This window comes from Phyllostomus hastatus, unplaced genomic scaffold, assembly GCF_019186645.2.
Source record: "Phyllostomus hastatus isolate PE091 unplaced genomic scaffold, TTU_PhHast_1.1 phas_scaffold_114, whole genome shotgun sequence".
NCBI classification, from domain to species: Eukaryota; Metazoa; Chordata; class Mammalia; order Chiroptera; family Phyllostomidae; genus Phyllostomus; species Phyllostomus hastatus.
In genome coordinates this window covers 14017357-14026172 of record NW_025334006.1, presented here as the reverse complement: position 1 = coordinate 14026172, position 8816 = coordinate 14017357, and positions in this window count along the sequence as shown.

Sequence of the window (8816 nt, the reverse complement as noted above, 5' to 3'; positions counted from 1 at the left end):
AGAGAAATAGCTGCAGGGAAGTCCGGTGTCAGGGAGAGTACACTCACACACATGTGCGGTTAGAGCAATAGAGCGTGTGTCTGTGCTGATGAGAGAAGAGTGAGACTTCGGGATCCACATGTCAACCTCCTGGAGGAGACAAAGCAGGCCAGGATTTAGGGAAGACGTGGGAAGTCCAAGTTCAGCCCATGATAAACTAGGGATGTCCCATCCTTAGCATGTATAAGGGAAGGCTGTGTGCCGGGGTAGCAGAGAACTTTGGCCAGTGTGTTCTTGCTCTGCATTCTGCAAAAGGACAAATACTAAGAAAATCGAGTACTGTTTAGAATGGCCACTGGCTCTACTAATGCTTTACTTAAGTTATTCTTGGTCTCAAAACAAAACAAAGCCCTGAATCAGTATTTTAAAGTTTTAATTAACAGTTGATGGAATGGAGAGTCAGAGAAATTAAATGATTTTCTCCAAATATCAGATTCAGTCAGTGCCAGAGCTGAAATCAGAGGAAGGTCACCCTGACTCAAAATCTGCTTTTAGAGATAAAATTTTACTTAGTCCTTGACTAATAAGTAGGTGGCAATGTTGAGAGAGCTAAACTGGCCTTTCCACCTGTCTGCTGGCAGGACTCAGTACAGAACTTGTCTCTCGACACCCAGTCGAGTATTTTTTCTGTTGTACCTGAGTCTTCATTGGTTTAGAGGAAGGAGGCATTTCAAAGCAAAACATATGACATTGATTATAAATTTGTCCACTGAAAATTCAGTGGTATTTTGGTGGAGATTGCAACAATCAAAATAATAAAATCAGATATAATTGTTTTTCCAGACAAAAAGTAAGTCAGAGGACCCTACATAACTAGTGCAGATTTTCCTAGTGAGAACTGTGTATATACAACTAGCTTTTTAAACAGAATTTTTGGAGTGCCTGGTTAACTTTAATCAGGATGCTAAGGTGATCGGGCACAGCCTGATCATGTAAGGAAAACGCAATGAAAGAGTGTTCTGCTTTAAAAAAACCCACATATATACTACAGAAGTAATTTAAAGGAAGTCTAACAGTTCTTTAACAAATCTGATTTAAAATAGTAGTCGTGATTTTTTAAAGGTTATATATGTGTTTTATAGAATTTCTTTCCTATATAACAAAAAGAATTCTGTTTAAAATATTTCTAATTAAAAGATTTTCAGATTTCCAAGCTTTTAATGTAAAATGCCAAAGAAACTTTAATTTCCATAATGTAAGGAGACTATATATTTTAAAGATTTTATTTATTTATTTTTAGTGAGGGAAGGGAGGGAGATAGAGAGAGAGAGGGAAACATTAATGTGCAGGTGCTGGGCGTCATGGCCTGCAACCCAGGCATGTACCCTGACTGGGAATCAAACCTGCGATGCTTTGGTTCACAGCCCGAGTTCAGTCCACTGAGCTATGCCAGTCAGGGCTTAAGAGACTATATGTTTTTCATTTAATCATATTATTCACTTTATAGTTTCAGTCTAGCATCCTGAACACTTCTGGCTTGTTTTAATTTTTTTGACTCCCTTTTATGAACCATGTAATGTGTACATCTTTCACACCAGCCAGTGTGTGTTGTGGCAGCCTGTTCAACATGGACATCAGACAGCTTAACACAGGTGCAACCTAACAGCATCCCAACTCATATCCCACAGACTGAATTTCTCCACCAGGATCCTCTGAGGTCCGGCAAGGTCACATATCTGTCCCTCCAAATGGTGGCCACTGTGTGAACACGACTTGGATTGATTTCCCCTTTTCCCTTTTATCCCCTCATTCTTCACACATGCTTCCCAGGATGGCATGTCCAAATACACTGAGTGCATAGCCCAGGCTAAGACCCTGACAATAATTAAATTTCTATCTGCCAAAGCATAAAGGGAAGGCACATAGGTCCTTAATTTTCCCATCCAAGTGCCAAAATGGATCTCTCTTTATTGAAACTCAGAGACACACACACATTTTTATTTCAGTGTTTTTCAACTACTTGTCTAAGTTTGTGTTTTTATAAAATAAATGTTTTAGGTTGCTTAATATCTTGGAATTTGCTTCATTCTGCAAAAAATGGAGAAAATTATGAACCAATGAATGATTGGTTAATGATAGGAATGTAATGTGAGTCATCGGCGTTTTGTTGTTTAAATAAATCCCATGATTGTCTCCAGTTTCTGAGCCAATCCCTTTTTGATGCTTGACATTAGATGAGAAGAAATGTCTACTAATTTAATATAAAGCCAACATTAAATCAAGTGGGTTGCTCTCATCAGAAGCAGAAATGAGAGAAAGCTTGCAAAACAATTGTTTGAAGTTGGGTTAAGAATAAACATAAACCTGGGAATGAATTAGTCAATGTCCTATACTACGGGGTAAATATGTACCTCTGCCACTTCCTGTATGGCACACCCAGTAGGGCAATTCTTGATTATACCAAATGAAAGAATTCTTCGGACCTACATCATCACTGTACCAGTATATGACAGTATCTGTAATAATGGAAATGTGCTTATTTTGGCTTCAGTTTTCTTCTCACTATGAAACTGACTGAATTTGACGCGCAGGATGGATGGATGAATGAAAGGATAAATGAATGGATGGATGGAGCTAAAGATACATAATTGTAGATAAGATATGGATTACCATAAGTAGATATCTGCATACTGGTGGCCATTTACATGTATAAAAGTGCACCGTGCATATTCTGCTAGATCTAATCATTATCTCATATTTCTGTGGCATAGTAAGAATTCAGACCTGAGAATTTTTTCTTAAAATGATTTTTATCCATGATATCAATGTATAGTTTTTTAAATGTCAGAATAATGAATGTATTTAGATTTTTCATCTGATAACACATAGGACTAATATATGTCTGATATTACTTTTTTCTGATACTGGTAAGTTATTAAAAACCTGAAAAACATATGATGTCTTGCAGGTCAGATCTGATTTTGGAGAATGATAGGAAACCCCAGTGCATTTTTAGACAGATGTGGACATCCTGATGGGTCAAATCATGAAATTAAACCTGACATGAGGCTTCTCAATTGTATCTTTCCTTGAAAGACTATAGCTAATTTCAAAGATATGAACTATATACAAGTAGCTGCTCTGAAAACTCTCAAACTATGGCATTGGATGAGATGCAGTATTTTGAGACCCAGAATAGTCCCATTTCCAGCGTTTTTAAAGACAGTGCATGATTTCTTCCTTTAGTCAAGGAAATCAGTTAATGATGACTACTAATGATGTTTGCTCACATTGTACAAGTTCTTCAAATGAGTTATTCAGTCTTCATGAAAATGTCATGGAATAATTGTTATTATTAAAACTATTTTAGGTTCAGTGACTTACTCACTTAATTTGTAAGTGGCAGAACCAATGTAATTCAGCATTTCACTGTATGCCTGTAAGATTCAGAAAACAAACATCTTTGTATATTTATATATAAAATTCTTTAATGTAAGGATTTAGAAAGCTTACATGACACTGACAATAGCCAAAGCAATGTGTTATATGAGAGAGAAATGGAAAAGAAGGTTTCAGTCTTAAGAAGCTTACAATCTAGTAGTGAGGACAAAGCAAGGATACACATGTTCACTATGGAACTCTTACTATATGTATGTTTTAAAAGTTACACAATGCTTCCAGACAGTGGATTTTATTTTCCTCTGTCAGATGTTTGTATCCATGAGAAATCTACATCCTCAGCCCATTCTGTACATAGCTTGATTGCCTTCTTAGCCCTCTAATAAATTTATCAAAACTTAAAACTAAAACATACATTTGATTATATCTTCCTTCTTAGTTCTAATAAAAGTTAATATATAATACATACAAATGTATTTTCACAGCCTTGTTTTTTCAAGTATAATGTAAACACTGGTTTGGAACAGGCCTTGGAAGAAAGCAGGGTAAGGACCCACTGGCCAATGCGCTCTGCTACAACTTCTGCCCACCATCTTTTCTGTCATAGGATGAGGAAGAAAATTCCATCTTCCCATGTTTCCTCTGAATTCTCTCTAGTTTTGTGTTGTCAGGCATGAGTCTACCTATTAGACACCAGTTCTCTTCTCAGACGCCAGCGGCTCCCTTTTTCCTCATCAGCAATCAGGTATGCTGCATATGTTTGTACATGTGTGTGTCAGGGATGGGGGTAGGTGGGTATGTGTATTACCATTTGACCCCACATCCTTTCCCCACCATAGCTCTCTTTGCATCCAAAATCTCAGTCAAGTAAAAAAATGGATTCCTAGAAAGCATAAGACAATTAATCATATTTAGAGTTGGGACAGCAGAAAAAGAATACACCTAGGAGATGAAGATATATGTATATATTTAAATATATATACATATATTTTAGTATACTATTATGTTATATTATTATTTTAAGTACACTTATGTATATTTAGTATACATATGTATATGCATATATATTCATCAGGGTCAACAAACTATATATAAGGAAAAGAGCCCAGATTTGACATCAGAAGTCTAGTAGTTAGACCTGGCTTGGCTGTTTACTTGTGTCTATGATATTGACCAAATCACACAGTCCGTTTCTTCTTCCATAATAGCTTACCTTGCTACTCAGAGTTGTTGCTTCAGTCAAAAGTAAGATGTCAATTTATACTAGAGAGCTTTACAAACTGCACACACCTTACATGATACAAATGTAGGATGGCATTTTCATTGCCTTGTATCTACGTCCTAGTGGCTCCTTAGTTTTCACAAACAAATCATTCTCCTATCCCCAGTCTTGCTGATTTGTGCAGCTCTGCCTTTACCTGGAACATACAATCGCTATATTCCAAGTAAGTGGTGGGGACTATAATACTGAATTTACTGCTGCTCAGTTCTTCAGTGGAGAAAAATAATACCCATGGACATGTTTTCTAAATTGTATTCCCAGATTAAGCCCTATAGTCAGAAAACCTGAAATCCACCATAGTATGCCTCTATAAAATATATTTTTCAATGTTGTGAGATAAACTTTGGAATAATATTATATAGGAGAGCTTTCTGTGAATTGTGTCACAGAACTAAGTATCTAGTGAAGTGTATTATGCTTCGTCTATTCCTGCTGAAAGGTCTCTGGAGCACAAGTGGTTGTGTTTGTTTTAAAAATTGATTTTTCTTCCTGATCATATCATCATCATTTTCTACAAATGGTCATGTACTCACCATGACATTAAAAGCTCATTTGTGTCACAACGCTTGCAAAAGTACGAACTTTGTAGAATAACTTTTCAGACATTTTCTGAATCAGACTCACTATTGACTATCATGCTTTTCCACTCTTCACTTTTCTTTCAAATCATTTTTCTTTACCAGCATTATCTTAAGTGTGTGTGTGTGTGGATTTCAAAAAATAACATGTACACTTAGTGTAACATCAGACAACTAGAGGAGGAATATAAGGAAGTGTCTTTTCCAGCTCTGAATCCTAAACCCAAATCCTCTTTCCCACAAGCAATCACATAGGGATCTAATTGTAAAATAACTCTTTTTGATGGGATATTACCGATATTTTGCACAACAATTAGTGGCAATAAGTAAAACACTTATCCTTGCAAGCATATCTTTGGGTACGTTCTAACATTAAAGGTCAATGGTATGAGTATTATTTTCATAGGTAGAGGCTCTAGAACAACTTTTAATATAGTAGGAATTCATGATTTCACCCAAAATATGTTAGTAGTTCTTATTTTTATATATTATTACCAAATGGAACTTTTTAATTTTTACCCATATGAATGCTTAAAGACTGTAATTTATATTTTAAATTATTTTTTTTCATATGTGTGTAATGGAGCATAACGCATAGGTGTAAAAGGCACTTCAGTCTCTTCAACTGCAGTCCCCTGTTGACTCATTTTCTTCATTGACTTCTGGTTATTTTTGTGTTTTACCAATTTTGAAGTCCTTTGTTAAGAAAATACAATTTTTGTAATGTATCTCATTTATCATCAGTTGCTGTTTATCTTGGAATTTGTTTAACATGTTTTGACATGCACAAATTGCTGATATTTATTCTTTTTATCAGTATTGTCTTTTGTAGCCTCTGGATTTGGGGTGACGTGTAGCAAATCTTTTGTTAAATGAAGACTTTTGTGTATTTTATTTATTGTCATGACTAAATCTTTGCTAAATCTAGTTTTAGTATTATGGAGTAAGAAGTGATATAGAGATCTTACTTTGCTTTTATTTTGTTTTGTTGTAGTTTGTCCAGATGTTATCCAGTTATAATAGGACCACTTATTGAAAAACACGTTTTTTCTTAATGATTTTACTTTCATTAGTATTATTCATTATGGAAGTATTTGTGAATGGCACTGTATTTGGGACTTTATACTTTGTATCATGTCTTTGTCTATTTGGACTCCAGCACCAAACTGAATTAATCTAACATTGAAATATACTTAAATGTAATATTTCATAGATCTAGTCACCACTGTTTAATGTTGTCATGAGCGTATTTTCCCAATATATTCTTTTCTATAGTGAATCAGGCACCTGCTTGGTTAGCTGCTTGCTGGGCAGTCCGGCACCAAGAAATAGATGAGTCACACAAGGTAACTATGCTATTCATTCAGGTTTTATTGAATGCAGGTTCCCTCAAAGTAGAACATCAACATACATTAATATCCTAGTCATATTCTAAAAACCTAAGAGAAATATCACACACAGACACACACACAACAAGCAGTGGAGAATAATGAACCTGAGTCCCAGAGTCTCAGTCTGCAGGTATGGGAGAGAGCACAACAGGCAGGAGACTTGTCAGAGACTTGCAAGGAGGGATCTGTGGAGCCAGGTGGGCAGCAGGGGAGGCAAAGTCTTCAGTCAGCAGGGCAGAGCCTCTGTCAGCTGATGCCAAAGGAAACAGCATGGCATGGAGCAGCATCTTTTTATGTGGAGCTCAGCTGTCCCAGTGATGGTCTGGAGCCTGCCTCAGTTACACCTTGAAAGTGGCATGCTCGACCCTTCTGGGTCTCTTGATAATTGTCTTGGCACTTTGATGGCAAGTGGGGATTTCCCCGGGAGCCTGTCTCTGCGTGGTCCCGCTTTGCAGATATGGCTGTTCAGATCACACCTGCAGATATCTTAAGTGTGTCTTCTTGCCAGATGTGTCTAGTCTGACTTAGGTAGTTTCCTTCCTGAACCAAAGTGTCATGGCTGACTGGAAGCCATGTTGGTTGACATGAGTGACTCCATTTTGTTTTACATACTTTGTCCTGTCGTGACTGGACCAATGCCACTTTACTGGTCCAGCCCTCCACAACATCAAAAACAAATTTAGTGAGATCCATATTCTCTACTAATCCAGAGAAGAGTTCCATAGTCCAACTCTTCGCTTTGACTTTCAAATCTGAAAATATCTCTGCCAAATAAAGGGTTCCATGTTACTTTAGGATAAAACGCAAAACTCTTGACATGAAATAAAAGGCACTTCAGTACCAGAGCCATGTTAACTCCTCTAAGCTTTATGTCTACCACTTCTCTCCCTGACACAATGTAAGCTACAGCCATTCTGACTGACTTTCAAATTTCTCTATTTTCTTTCCAGTCTTAAACTCTTACAGTGCCTGTCTCAATTGACAGCAACACCCTTCCCCTGCCTCCTTGGCTGTGAATTCCTTCTCTTCCTTCAGGCTCTAGCTGGGTAAATTTGGCTTTCAGTGGAGGAGATTATAATGCTATCATAAAATCAAGTCTGCATCTGGCAGCAGTGAAAGAGCCTAAGACTTTAATTAATTCATTCATATTTATTGACCACCCACTCCTCATGTGTAAAAATGCCACAGGGAACATAAATATGACCAAGCACAGACCTGTTTGTGGAAAAAGATGTGGAATATTCACACTGAAGAGTAATGCAGAATGTCATATGGGAAATCCAAGTGCTATGGACATTGAAGAGGTAGGATGACCACTTTTTGTTGAATTTGGAAAACCAACTTATTCTGATGTTATTCTAAAAGTTTAGAAACTCCATTTGTTCAATGGTACCACTCAGTCTTCTCTTGGGTGATTAACCAAGGATCAAATTTGTAGGTCTTAGGCCCCCCAAATCCAGTTCAAGTATAGCTGCTTGCTTGCTCCAGTGGTTTTCTGTGGCTTTAAAAATGTTGGATGAAATACTACCATTTGCAGCAACATGGATAGATCATGAGAGGAATGTGCTAAGTGAAGTAGACAGAAGAAGTCAAGACCCTTATGATTTCCCTCTTATGTGGGATATAAATCTAAAAGCAAAAAATGAACAAACAAGACAATCAAACAAAAACTCAGGGACAGAGCAGATTGGGCGTTTCCAGAGAGAAAGGAAGTTAGGGGGAGATAGGGTAAAGGGGGTCAAATATATGGTGACTGAAGGGAAATTGACTTTGAGTGTCGAACACACATGCAATATTCAGACAATAGATTGCAGAATTGTACACTGGAAACCTATACAATGTTATGAAACAGTGTCACTCCACTACAGTTAATAAGATTAAAAGTTTGAAAACCACATGTGTTTTCAACTGGCATAGTACTATATTATGACATTAACATGCATTCTTAACCTATTTTCACTTTCAAGAAAACTGGTGGATAACTCATGTACCCTCTCAGTTTGTAACTGTACTTATTCCCCAAGTGAATGAAGAAAATAGTGACTTTTCAGGCCATGGCCATGTGTGATTGAGGCAACTCAGGACATTATACAATGGTTTTATTCTTTTTTCTTTGCTTTTCATAGAATTTCACACAGAAAAGTACTTATTGGAAATTGTCATACAGCACCATAACTGTGGAATGTC